The 14185-nt window shown below is 25.8% G+C and overlaps 1 long non-coding RNA gene across 1 annotated transcript; it reads right to left on the bottom strand.

Moving 5' to 3' along the window:
• Positions 1 to 381: 381 nt before the first annotated feature.
• Positions 382 to 5200, bottom strand: LOC126265742 (uncharacterized). The gene is made up of 5 exons (XR_007548199.1): positions 4828 to 5200; positions 4542 to 4628; positions 3292 to 3379; positions 2008 to 2090; positions 382 to 624 (listed from the first exon to the last, which is right to left on the bottom strand). It is a non-coding gene; the product is annotated as an uncharacterized LOC126265742 (long non-coding RNA).
• Between the last annotated feature and the right edge of the window lie 8985 nt (positions 5201 to 14185).

The raw sequence follows: 14185 nt of genomic DNA, 5'->3' as shown, positions 1-14185 counted from the left end.
GAGCAGCAGGTTATAAACCTTAAAGTGACTCAATTGTATATTACGATTTTATACATATACAAAATAAACAAAATTTATATACACACACAAAGAAATTATAAGAATTCTATTATAAATTATGAAATAATTATTAAAAATGTGAATATTTTTTCTCTCAAGCAATTGCAATAGAAAATTACATATATACTAATCAAGTCATCGTTTAAAAAAGATGAGTAACATAATGCATACTTTTACTATTTACAATTAATTAATTACTGTTCAGTTTTATATTTTTCTCCCTGAATATTCTTCGGACGTATGGAAAATTTTTATTTAAACTTCTTTTTTCAAAATAAAAATGAATCCCAAAAATTAAATAAAATAAATAAATGCATAAATAAAAAAAAACTAAAAACAAGTAAGTAAGATGTCCAAAAACGTCTCCACAGGCAGTGGTACAATACCCCAACCTGTGATAAAAAGTAACAAGAGTAATATTCTCCAATAAATTAGCTATACGGTCTCTTAATTCATTGAGATTATTAGCCCTGTTCTCATGGAATGTGTATAATTTGGGCTTTAGATAACCCTACAGAAAAAAGTAGCAAAACTGGAAAAATGTCCTGTCACATGTCATAATACCTAAAACAAAATTAAATAATATGTTAACAATATAATAAAAAAGCAATTTATTATAAAAATAATAAAAATTAATTCATCATCCAATAAACTGGAACAAATTTATTTCTTATCCTAAATAAACAACCTTCTGATCATTGTGGATAATAAAAATAAGCAAAGAGAAATGGAAAATACCAATTGAATCATTTTGCAGTGTAATTTCTGTTCTGTTTCACTAATTTTAGAGAAGTAACAAAATAATTGTAAAATAGTTCAGATTACCTTAGTCTGACTCTCCGTTGCTAATGGAGAGGAATAAGTCACACAGTATGTTTCAAATTTGACAAATTTTTACATATACATGTATATCTGTTATGGTAATGTTTAAATTAATTAATAAAATTTTATTTCTTTAATAATTTAAATTGTTTATTTCTAGTTCTGCAAAGCTATTTTACAAGAAAAATATACTATTCATCGTAATATGTATAATTTAATTACCCTTATTATGAAATAGTATTCGTCTCAAACAGGCTAATTAATTCTGGGTACTCATAATCAACTGAAAATAGAAAATTTACTATTATTCAGGTGATTGGCTGTTCAGTGCCCTCGAATTACTAACACTCGAAAAATAAGAAAATTAATACAAATAAAATTAAAGACATTGACAAGATTCACTCACTTCATTTATATAATGGAGAATAAAAAACATAGTAACAGTGTTATTTGAATTCAAATTTTGTCAATAACTACTTTGTTATTTTATTATATTTCAATAAATATATATTCTTGCATATAATAATTATTAATCATTTATTCAATAAAGATGATCTTTCACTAACACAAAAATTTGTTCAACTTTGTTGAAGTGTTTTTATATTTTAATGCACTTAAATTAAAAGGAAATATTCAAATGAATTTTTACACTTTGACGGGAAGTTCACTTCAACATCTTTCATATAACAATTTGATAATTAATTTGTCCTGAAAAACTAGAACCTTATGATAGCTATCTTCATTCATCAGTGAAACAATTATTGATAGAATATTAATTAGAATAGATATATATATATATATATATATATATATAGATAGAATTTAATGATTTTATTTTATTGGCTATCTCGAACATATGGTACACAACATAAGCAAAGAGAAATGAAAAAAATGTGTGGAATAATATAAATTGATTGGAAATTATACTTTAATATTGTTTTGTGAAACCCACATTGAATCTAGATAATTATATATTCTAATAAATAACACTGACTGATAAAAATAAAGAATAATTGTTGGAGTATTAAATTTCAATATTATATTGTAAAATGCATTTGCAATATTCTATAGAATCTCCTTTTGAATAAATACTTTAGTCACTCATGTGACATGATGAATACACACCTTTTAGATTTATTTGAAGATTGATAAACAATTGATTGATTGCTTCACACTAAATATCAATTTAATTTTTCAGTCATCACCACCTAAAACATAAAGTTAAAATCATAACTGGAACAAATCTATCAATAAACTGCAAAAGGAGTATATTTTTGTATATTACATTTGTAATATTTTAACATTTATTAAATGGTACAGACTATGGTTATTGAGTAATAAAAGATACTAATCGGAATAAAAATATTTTTATTTATTATTTTAATTTCTGTATTTAAATATATATAATTTATTGAAGTTTCATTTTTGCATTTTAATGCACTTAAATCAAAAATATTCAACTAACTTCAGTTTGGGGTTCACTTAAACATCAATTTGATCATTCATTTGTCTTGAAAAAACAAAAACTTTGTGGCAGCCTTCAGTATCTTCATCAATCAGTTGAATTACTGATAGAACTAATATTTCCCAGATTTTATTTGTAATTTTTATTTGTGTCACTATTTTGTTCTTACTAATTATTTACATTCAATATTTTAGAATTCACACTTGAGTTGTAGAATCTGTAATTATTATATTTTGGTTTAAACGTTTTCCCTTTTATGTGATTTGTATTAAATACTTATTGACAATTCACTTTTCATTGAATTGTCACCAATTATGGAAACTGGAAAACCACACAATATCCATTTTTTTGTAAAATAACAGTAATATTAATACATTATCCATACATGATGTCACTGTTTGTAAGTATATACAAATCATGTTAATTTGTATATTTTATAGATAAGTCCACCTTAAAACAGTCCCTGTCAAATAAGAATATTTGGAGAATATTGGAAACTTATATCAACTAAAGATTTTAAATAAAATGAAACAGTGCATAACTCATAAATTCCCAAAGAAAGTTAGTTCATCATCCAACAGAGAAATTGGAGCAAATAAAAAATTAGGGCTAAAGAATGTAAATAAAGAGAAATGAAAATAAACTATTTGCCATCTGTTGCTGCATTTATTACATTGACATAATTTAGTCATACTATGATGTCGAATTCACAAATGCATTACAAGGAGGAAATAATTTTACTAGCTGTACTCAGCAATGCATTCTTATAAATTGTTACTGATGAAGATTCAACACACAATTAAAACTAAGTGAGAACAACTGCTCACAGCTGTGGTCAAAATCACTCAGCATTCATTCAGTAGAACAGGCATTAGTTTGACTTATATATTCTAATTCTGATACAAAAAAGAGGACGATAGCAAGCTAAATGAATGCACACTTACCACAGACCTTTTGTTTTCAGATTTATTTGAATACTGAAAAACAGCCTCATAGATGTGAACATCAGTTTAGTTCTTCAGGTATTAATATCTAGAACAAAAAAAATGTCAAAACAGGTTCAATCTATTTGAAGACTGCAAAAACTAAAATGTTATTAGAGCATTCCATTTTTAACATTATTAGTAAATTAAGTAAATTAAATAATAAACATTGAAACTAATAAATAATAATTATTCATGACCATTTTACATTTGGTGTTGTATTGGAACATTTCTAACTATTTCCTTCAAATTAAACACAAAAATATAAACTAAATTACAAAGGTTACCTTTTGATACAATATTAACATAAAGTAGCAAAAGTAAAGATTAATAAGAATGATTGTTTGAGTATTAGATTTCAATATTGTATTTACATTTATATACAGTATTCTATAGAATTTGCTTTTCAAAACATGACATTAATCTGTAAGTCATTATGTGATATATAATTATTTATACTGAATAAATGATAGTTGATTAATTTGCTCTAAAGCAACTCAATTAAAATAAAGACTGGTCAATTGTCAATAAAAAATAAGAATAACATAAAATAATATTGTCTTAACTGTTTGTAATATTATTATTGAATATCCACTCAATCAAATATAAATATACATTAAGATTTAATTCAAATAAAACTGTAGATGTTGTTTCAGTCTATATTCAATGTATTACTCACTCTGCTTCCTGATTCTTAAATCATTATCTAAAAAATTAAAAAGAAAATGAAACATGCTTGCTCATACTCATAAAATATATTTTCATTTATAATATTTATTTTTATATTTTATAGATTCCTTCACCTTAGACAATACCGTCAGATAAAAATATTTTGATAATAATAATAATAAAACAAGAGAAATGATCAAAACTGATACAAGTCTATTTGAAATTAAATTTATTTTTTAATAAATTAAACAATAAATAATATCACTAAAAAGGAATTACTTTTTATGATCATTTTACATTCAGTGGTGTATATTTGAACATTTCTAACTATTGTAAATTAAAAATGAATACACATGAATAATATTAAATTAAATTACAAAGAAAAAATCAAGTGTCCATGGGCATAGGTTACCCTTCAACACAATATTAACATAAGGAAGGAAAAGTGAAGAAAAATGAGAATTATTGTTTGAGTATTAAATTTCAATATTAGATCAAGATATCAATCCTTAGATCACTCCTGACTATATAAATAAACATACCTTTCACATTTATTTGAATATTAACAAACATGATGAATGGATTGTTTTATGGGTAAACCATCTATCTAGTTTTTCGGTCATCATCTCCTAAAACATAAAATTAAAATCATAACTGGAACAAATCTATTAGTAAACAAAAACAGTAATATAATTAAAGCCATTATATTCATAATATTTTAAATGTCATTTATTACATGGTACATGATGATGAATATACCATTATTTGAACATTGAACAATTCAAAACATTTTATATTAATTTAGTTGTTAAAATTAAACATACCAACCTGAATACAACAAAAATGTTGATTTCATCTGGACTTACTGTCTGAGTAGATATAGATTACATTGATCAGGCCAATCGAGTAGTTCACGATCTCAGTCTTGGCACAACGTTTCCATCTATAAGAATGATAAAGGCAACACCTTATTGAATATATGTTTATAATTCACCTAAAAAAGTGAATAATGGAACTTTTTGTGCTGCATCACTTCTCATTTGTCACATGTAGTATGTGCAATCATTTAATTTAATGCTGTTTTGCTTTACCATTATCAAATCAGTCAGCCCACTGAAATTAGGCAACCTGGGACCACGAAGCTAGGCAACCCAGTAAGCATTAAAAAGATAAAGAAATATTTTCCTGGTGTGGAAAGAAAAATAAATAAAATTATGGCTGTAGCAACATGTGATAAAAAGCTTTTAAAAGAAGCGTACTGAATAACGAAATCGCACGTTATTGATATCACACTCGCTTCTAATGTTTTAGAATTAACGAATAATCGTCAGTAAGTTTTTAGAAATTTTTGATTTTTTTTTTCGTTAAAAAAATCACAAAACTAAAAAAAAACAATTTTAGAAAGGAATGATTAAACAAAAAAAATATTAATGTTATTTATTTATGAAACCTCCATAAAAATTACACAGTTAAGAAGTTTAATAAGGAACCCTAAGCAAATAATATTGTCCATTTTTAAGGAATTGTATGTATAAAATTTATTTAAGACTTATCAATATTTTAGGAAAAAGAAGAAATGATTTTACACTCCTTGTATTTAAAAATTCTTCAAAACTAAGATCTTTAGTATTTTAATGGAGGAACAAGGGGATGATGAAATAAATAAAAGAGACTAAATGATTTATATAAATTTATTTCGAATATATACTGCATGTTATTTGTACAGTTATTCAGTTGTAGCTATATTATTTATTTATTTTATAATAGTACAATAAAATACACTTAAAAATTAACGTTTATAATTTTTACAAAAATACGTACATAAATTATTTAAAACTATGTTAATTGTATAAATTTTAAAAATACAGCAAAAGATAATTTAACTTAATTTAATATTCAGTTTAATCATGCCTAAAGATACATTGTGTTCCACTAAAAATGACAAAGTGTATGCTTTAAGATGCACAAAATTAATAACGAGTATCCTGTATAATATTTGCGAGTCCTAATAATGAATCCTTATAGAATAGTTCCTCGTTAATAAATATGCCAAAAAATAACATTTTTAACATTAAAATTGGTTGCTTTACACATATTTTGGCCGGATTATTAATATGTTAAAATTAATAATTAGAAAATTATGTGTGTTAGATATGTGAAATATTGTAGTAGAATTTAAGTATCCAAAAATACACAGATTGCATTGAATATAACAAAATTGATGTCACTTCTTGCAAGACTGGAAATGAAATTTTGTTCAAAATAAATTAGAAAAGTAGTTCAAGTTAAGTTATAATTGCAACGTGATATCTTTTTCATTATTAAGTTAAGTGTATTAATATTTAGAATAGGTCTTTAGTAATTAATATTGTAGCGGGATAATTTCTAGAAATTTCAAAAGTATCTTTAATTATTTTATCATTTACTTTAACAATGACGTCGTATTTTGATGCCGTTAAGTTACTCTTTACTAAAGAACGTTTAATAATATGTTCATCATTTATAGTATTTATTATAATATATTCTCTTAGATCGTGAATGTAAAAATGAAATTTGCGGTAACTTTTCAGATTGTATAAATCATACGGACTGCGACTAAAGCTATAATAAAACAAATTAAATTGATTTGTTTCTAAAATTTGGATATGAGATGTATGCATTGGCATGTGATTTATTAAAGCATCAACATTTGGAATATCACACTTGTAGCATACAGGACACATGATTAGTTTTGTATGTATACATTTTTTTTCATGATCGTACAATTCAGTAAGAACAAATGATTTTTTACATTGCCACTTACAATAAAATTTGACCTCCTGGAAAACATTATAAAGCGTTCTATCTAACGCTATACAAGTATATTGACCAGGACATGTAATTTCCATTGACTTACAATTGTGACATATGAAATGATTTACAGGACAAAAACAATAATAGATTTTAGACGTACATAATAAAAAACCACAAGCGGAACAAGACGACGTAAATGTAATAGTGGGATGATTTTTATTTACCAATAATGTTTTACATGGAGATAGTTTCCAGTCAATATTTTCAGTTAGAAAGTCCTTATCTAGATAAATTCTCCTTAACTCCTTTATTTCTTGATGATCAATCGGGAGTTTATCTTAAATGTAGGGTCCTGTTTGAATCATATCCATTGATTTATCTAGGTCATAATTTACAATTAATTTACAGTTGACAACATATCTGCCGTCATGTAGCCATATTCTTTGTGGATTGCATATTTTGCAATTGAATCTTTTAATGAATTCCCCTTTGGTCATACAAAAAGTGTATGTTAAGTTCTTTGAATGATCCTCAGGTCCCAAGCAATCAGCTTTCAAAATTAATTCGTCATGGATGATACAAACATCTATAAAAAATATATGCTTGTCGGTATTATACATGTATGTTTTGTGAGTATCAAGTGAAGTGTTGATTTGGAATTGTGCTTCTTCTATCACTGATTCACTATGATGTCTTCGAAAATGTTGTACCATTTTGTAACTTGGTATCACTTCGTTGACACACAAAGGACATTCATATGATTTACTTATGCACTGCTCTTCATGTTCCCGAACTTGACTAGGCAAAAGCAACTTTAAGCAACCTTCATAGCGATTCACACACTTAAACAACATTCGTTCGGCAAGTTTATTGTAATTCGATGACACATCACACTCAATATCAGTACAACGTCCACATAGTTTTTTAAAATTTTGCGAAATAGTAACCGGCAATACCGAGAGGTATTTGTCACAGTTTGAACATACAAGACTGTCTAAAAGTTTATTAGGCACAATTGATAGCATTTTGGCCGAGAACTGTAATCAATTACTTTTTCGTTATAAAACAAGTTAATACTTATACAACAACAGTACATCACACAATGATTAGCAATCGTACACTCGCAACTTTGAGTCGGTGTGTTCCCCCGTTTAACAGCGGTATTTACTTGAAAAGGAATCACCAGTGTGGCCATTCAGTAAAGCGTACCCCTCTGAACTTGATATTTTCGTGAGACACGTTCGGCACCTTTGGACTCGGCACGGTTCGGTTTCTGAATCGGAACGGAACTGTTTGGACCCACATGTTTATAATACATTAGCACCGAAGAAAACAAGATTTTGTCTGTTTCTTATAGCGTTACACAAACTTGAATATATGGAACTCGATGCGAATCTTCAACATTGTTGTTGATATATAATTTGACGAATTGTTTGAATTGTTCTTAATAAAAACTATGTTTTAAGAATGTAAAAACCATAAAACATTCGTTAATTTATACATAAATTATCTATTATACGTTACTAAAGATTAATTTACTTCAATGATAAAGTGGTATATAAAAATTGAAATTATATTTTTATATCTTGAGTAAAATTTAAGTACATTATAATAATTATTGTTTATTACTAACAATATTAATTAAAAGTAAAGTAAAACACAATAATATTACTATGTACAGTCGGCTTCAGAATGGCAAACAAAATCCTTTGCGACCCTCTCTCGCTAAGCTAAGAAAATTAAAGATTGACTAAATTAAAGAAACTTAGTTTTTGTAAATTATTATCACAGTTAGTCATAAATTAAATAAAATAGCCCTATTTATAAAAACTAATAAAAATGTATAAAATTAGAAAAAAAATTCTTTATTTTTCTCTCATCTGTTTGAGCTAAAATTAATCCTATTGATATAAACTAAAATATTTATGATTTTATTAATATATAGCAAAGGTGGCCAACCTGAGGCTCTTTGAAGGAATATTTGTGGCTCTCGATAAATGTACCCCTGTTCCCTTTTCATTCCAGAATTATCAAGAGAAGTTTTGCATAATACACGAAACATTTCAAATTATGAAAAATGGCTCGGACTATCAAGGAGCTGGCCACCCCTGATATACAACGTTACTTTTCCATTAAACTATTTGAAAATATCAGTGTAATATATTAGGTAACTTGTATAAAATATGTTGTGTATTATTTCGCTTGTTTGAGAATTCATTAACTAAATCCTTTTTAGTATTTATTATAGATATTTTAAAATATAGTCATACTTTTAGTTGTAAGCAATTGGGATAATAAATTATTATGTGATGATTGGTCACGATTTCACTCTAAGCATATATCGTGTATTAATTACAAACTGCTTATTCAGTGAACGACTAATGATCTACACAAATGTATCATAGTCCAGAATTTTCTTTAACACGAGCTTCATCAGAGCAATTACAATACTATACCGTACGAAAAATGCTCTTCGTGTCTGGATGTTGTAAGAGATGGATGCACGACAAAGAGAGAAAAGTTTTGCCCGGTAGTAAGAATCCCTACTCTCAGAGACAATGCGCCGTGCTGGTGCGCGCCGGCGCACAATGTAAATTAATCTTTGCGAATGCATTTAGTAACTCTCCGTATGCGTAGGGATGTAGTTCGAGTTCTTCGGATGCTCCATTTAAATTCCGTAACTTTGTATAATTTTCAATCTGTAAAATGAAATATTTTTTGAGGGTATATCAAAAACAAAAATAAGTATTCTAAAAATAAACTACTTTTTTCAAAATAAAAATGTATCCCAAAAATTAAATAAAATATACTAAAAACAACGTCTGCGGAGACGAACCGCATGCTAAACGCAGCAAAACCAAATGATCCCCTCCAGTCAGTTCGGCCCGCCCACATAATTGCATGTATATCTTTCCTTTTTGTTTACAAAGGGGTATTGATGTTCCGTCTCAATATGCGAGTAGACACGCTCATCATTTTTGATACGGTATATATATTTTGTAATTGCTCTTCATTGTCAAATTGCCAAATTGTAGTAAAAGTCTGTTAGTATAACGATATATACTACTTTGATTATAATAAACAATCAATTTTTTTAGTAAAAATTTATTTATTTAAATTAAATGCTTAATTTTAAGCAGTAAAATAACATTTATTTAATAAAATTTTTAGTTTTCAGCAGCTAACTGTAAAAAATATCTAAAACTTTAAGGTAATTAAGGTACCTTAATATTAGGATTAAAACTAAGTCTTACATGATATTTAATTTAATAATAAAACTATCTTAGACCTAAGTAACACAACAAATGTAAAATTAAATATTTATTATAAGTTTGTACACAAATGTAGAATTCGGAATATTTATATTACAAATACATCAAACAAAGTACAAATACTGTTAAATTATTGGACAAATATGATAGTTAAGACTGCCAGAAGATACATTTGGATGTTCGATCAGTTTCGAGATACACGTATATGAACAAAATTTAATTGTTTCTTGTTTTTCAAAATATTCTCCATGAAGACTGACACAATTTTTTTATGTGAACCAATTTTCAAAGTACTTTGCCATCTTACCCCAACATAGTACTTTCAAAACAAGTGTTTAAAAGCTTGCTAAATTAAGGACTATACGGAGAATATTCCATCAGTAAAGTAAAATATTATAAATATTATAATTTTATCTTAATGTATTCCATTTCCACTATAATAAAATTAAATTATTTTAAGTTATAAAATGATTCTTTATTAAAAAAGTCAAATAATTATATTTAATTATATTGTATGGTTCTAATTAATTTAAAGTTTTCGTTTAATATTTAAATTAAATACAACATTTATTTTTAATCAACATATTTTTTTAATATTAACATTTGAAATCAGTTCAATTAAACAAACTTAATAATTCAGATTCAAATAATTTGAAGTTCTTCAAATATAAAAGAAAATTTCGCTTTTCGTTTTCATTAATCTGAACTAAATTGTTATTTTGATTATTATTGAACGAGTCGTGCTGTGGAATTAATAAAATCTATACCAAATTTATTCTAAAAAGTACCAATGTTGAAGATTTATCAGTAATTTTATAATTGAATATTATTTTCCACACTTTAGATATAAAATAAACGTTTGTCCTTTTTTATAGTCCTAAAACCGAATAATATGATATCTGCAATAATGTTCCTACTATATAATTATTTTTAATAGTTATATTAAATATACATTTGTATTAAATAATTTAGAATTTAATGAACAATTTGTACGGTGAACAATATTAATATTAACAAAACGGGTAGTTAATTAACACATTTGTGTTTGAAATCAAAATCATAGTATTTCTCTCAGAATTATTTTATTGCATAAGATTATTTTAATAATTATATAATATATTTTTACAATTAATTTAACCATAAATAAATATAGATTGTTTATTACATTATTATCATTGTTTATTTTATAATTGTGGTTGTATTATTAAATTCATAATTATATTGAAAGAAAAATGTACTATATTCACACCGACTCCAAAATTTTATCCTAATAATGCAAGGTCGTCAAATAATGCCGACCGCAAATATTTTAAAACGCTTTGCAGGTAAATATAAAATTGGAAAAAACTAATACTAAAAACATCATGCGTATCCACGGCAGTCGCGTTTCGATTCGGAAACCGAACGTGGTGGACGAAAACGAGCACTCCAAAATCGTCTTAGACCCGTCAAACCCGGTTTGCCGAATGGCCACACTGAGTCGGTGGTTCCCCTGTTTAACAGCGGTATTTACTTGAAAAGGAATCACACTCTCGACTAAAAAAACAAAAAGTGCCGTCACAAGATCAAATAAAAATTCAGTTTTAAAATGTTCGTGTGCAAAATTGCTTGCATGGGACAGAACCGTACTACAGACCAAATGTTTAAAGTAAATATACTGGTTGTAAATAGATTAGTTTATAAAAGTAAGAAATTCTTAATTATAATACCGTAATGTGTGTTAAAAATATAATAAAATATTCAGTATTAGAAATTTATTCTTTTTTAATAAAGATTAAAATTTTATTTACAAAACTTTGCATTAGTCCTTTTTCTTTATTATTACCTCATACCAAATTTGAATATTTTAGTATCTTAGTTAATTCGGTTGTAAAGTATAAATTATTTTGTTGATGTTTTTTATATCCTACATAATGCTTAAATTATCTAGCTAATTTCTATTTGTTAATTTTTTATGAACTTTCTGAAAAAAAAAATCATAAAATTTTCAAGGAGAAACCTCAAAATAAATTTTAATTTTGTTAAAATATGTCGATAGCTCAATTTTTCGAGCAATTGACATGTGATTTTTTAAAGCATCAAAATTTCATTTCCTGACGATACATTTTACTAGGAACAAAATTTATTATTATAGGTTCGTAGTAAATAAAAATATAACAATAATAAATATTTAACTTTATTAAACAGTTGCGGCCATAATTATACCAAATTACTAAAATGTATTAAAAATATGAGCTGTGGTTGTTTTTTCTGTTATTGTTGTTTTGTTCTAGCTTAGTATACCAACTTTTACTTTCTAACATATTATTTCAGTTATCCAATTCGATTCAGTCAATTAAGTTTCTTACTTGATATAAAAAATATAATTCGATGCCTTACAATTGAAATGAAAGGAATAATTTCTTAATTAAATTAAAAACACATTCAAATAGTTAGTAGGTATTAATCAAGGATCAGAAAAAACACATGCATAGTTAAAATTATTTTTATTTATCGTTCAATATAATTTTTAATAATACTAATAAAATATACATAAAAAAAACAATTATGATTACAATTTCTTTGTAAAATATTAAAGTTATTATAATGTATTATCTTTTTTGAATACAGTAAATGAGTAAATGAATGATTACACATCCACACAGAAAAGAGGCTTATTTACAAATAATGATAACTTCTTTCTCACAGTTTCGTGTCAAAAACTTCTCTAAAATTTAGACAGCAAAAGTATATTTTATAAAACTTTTTATCAATCAATATCAATCAGTACATCTTCTTGTTTACAAATTATTAAATTTAAAAAATCTAAAACTAAATTATTGAGTAAATAGTAAATATTTACTTTAAGAATATCAATTTGAGGAATTTATATCTGTCGAAAGATATCTTATGCTGATTTTGTAAGATGAAGTTTTACCAAAATTCGTTTGTACATTTTGTTCCTTTACTTCAGATTTATTTAAGTAAATCTCATTTTATTTAATTTATTTAAGTAAATCTGAGTTATTCTCAGGTTTCTTTAGGAATCAAACAATATTTGCCAAAAAGGAAGTGGATGCATTATCTATTTATAAAATGAGAGTTAAAAGAGTTAAATACAAATAGTCTATCACGAATATTAAACATATAATAATAAACGTAGAAAATTGTTTAAAATATATATTATTGCTTACTTTTTAAAATATTTTCAACGATTTTTATGTTTTGGTCGTTTAAATATATGTTTAAACGTAAATAATAGCAAATATTTCGTCCCATTTTGACTTTTCGATTAATATCGGCTCCCTGTTTAATGAAAAATTTAATTAAATACTCATTATTAGCTTTTATAATGACTGTGATTCTATTTTGATCATTATTACAAAAGTGAGACAACAAATGTGAAACAATTTGTTTCATAATTTCCTCCTTAACCTAATTATTTAAACTTAAATGAAGTCAAATATTTCGCCCTAGTTTATTTTTATACACAAACGGGGCTTTAAAGTTTCTAGAACATCTTCAATTTCTATGATGTTTATATATTCATAAAAAATTATATAATATCAAAAAATTTTTCCGTATTTATTTATTTTGTGGATTTGTCCTCTGTGATCGATAAAATATTTTATTAAATCTACGGAGTAATAACAGACATTAACAGTAGCAATCATTAAAAGTGTATCTATCTTCATCTACCTCATTTATTCCATTTATATTACCATCGTCAAAAGTGGACATAAACATTTCGGCAACATTTTTCATTTCTTCGTTGTTTAGATTTTTATTGTTACTTAAGTAATGACAAATATTTTGTCCTATTTTGTCTTTTTTGTGAATTTGTGCTCCGTGACCGATGAAATATTTTATTAAACCTATTGACTCATTTCCCGTAAGTTGAAGAAAAGCTAGTATTCTCTTTATTTCCTTCATTGATTTGATTTTTATGAATACCGATAAAATAGGACATTAATAATTCGGCAACATGTTTCATTCCTTCGTTGTTTAGATTTTTATTAGTACCTAAAAAATGCCAAATATCTAAACCGTTTTTATTTATTTTGTGAATATGTGCTCCATGTTTGATTAAGAATTTTATTAAATTAGTCAATTTGTCATTTCTGAGGTAGCGAATAGTAATG

This window comes from Aethina tumida, chromosome 5 (assembly GCF_024364675.1).
Source record: "Aethina tumida isolate Nest 87 chromosome 5, icAetTumi1.1, whole genome shotgun sequence".
In the NCBI taxonomy this organism is placed as follows: domain Eukaryota; kingdom Metazoa; phylum Arthropoda; class Insecta; order Coleoptera; family Nitidulidae; genus Aethina; species Aethina tumida.
This window is presented reverse-complemented; position numbering and strand designations above follow the sequence as displayed.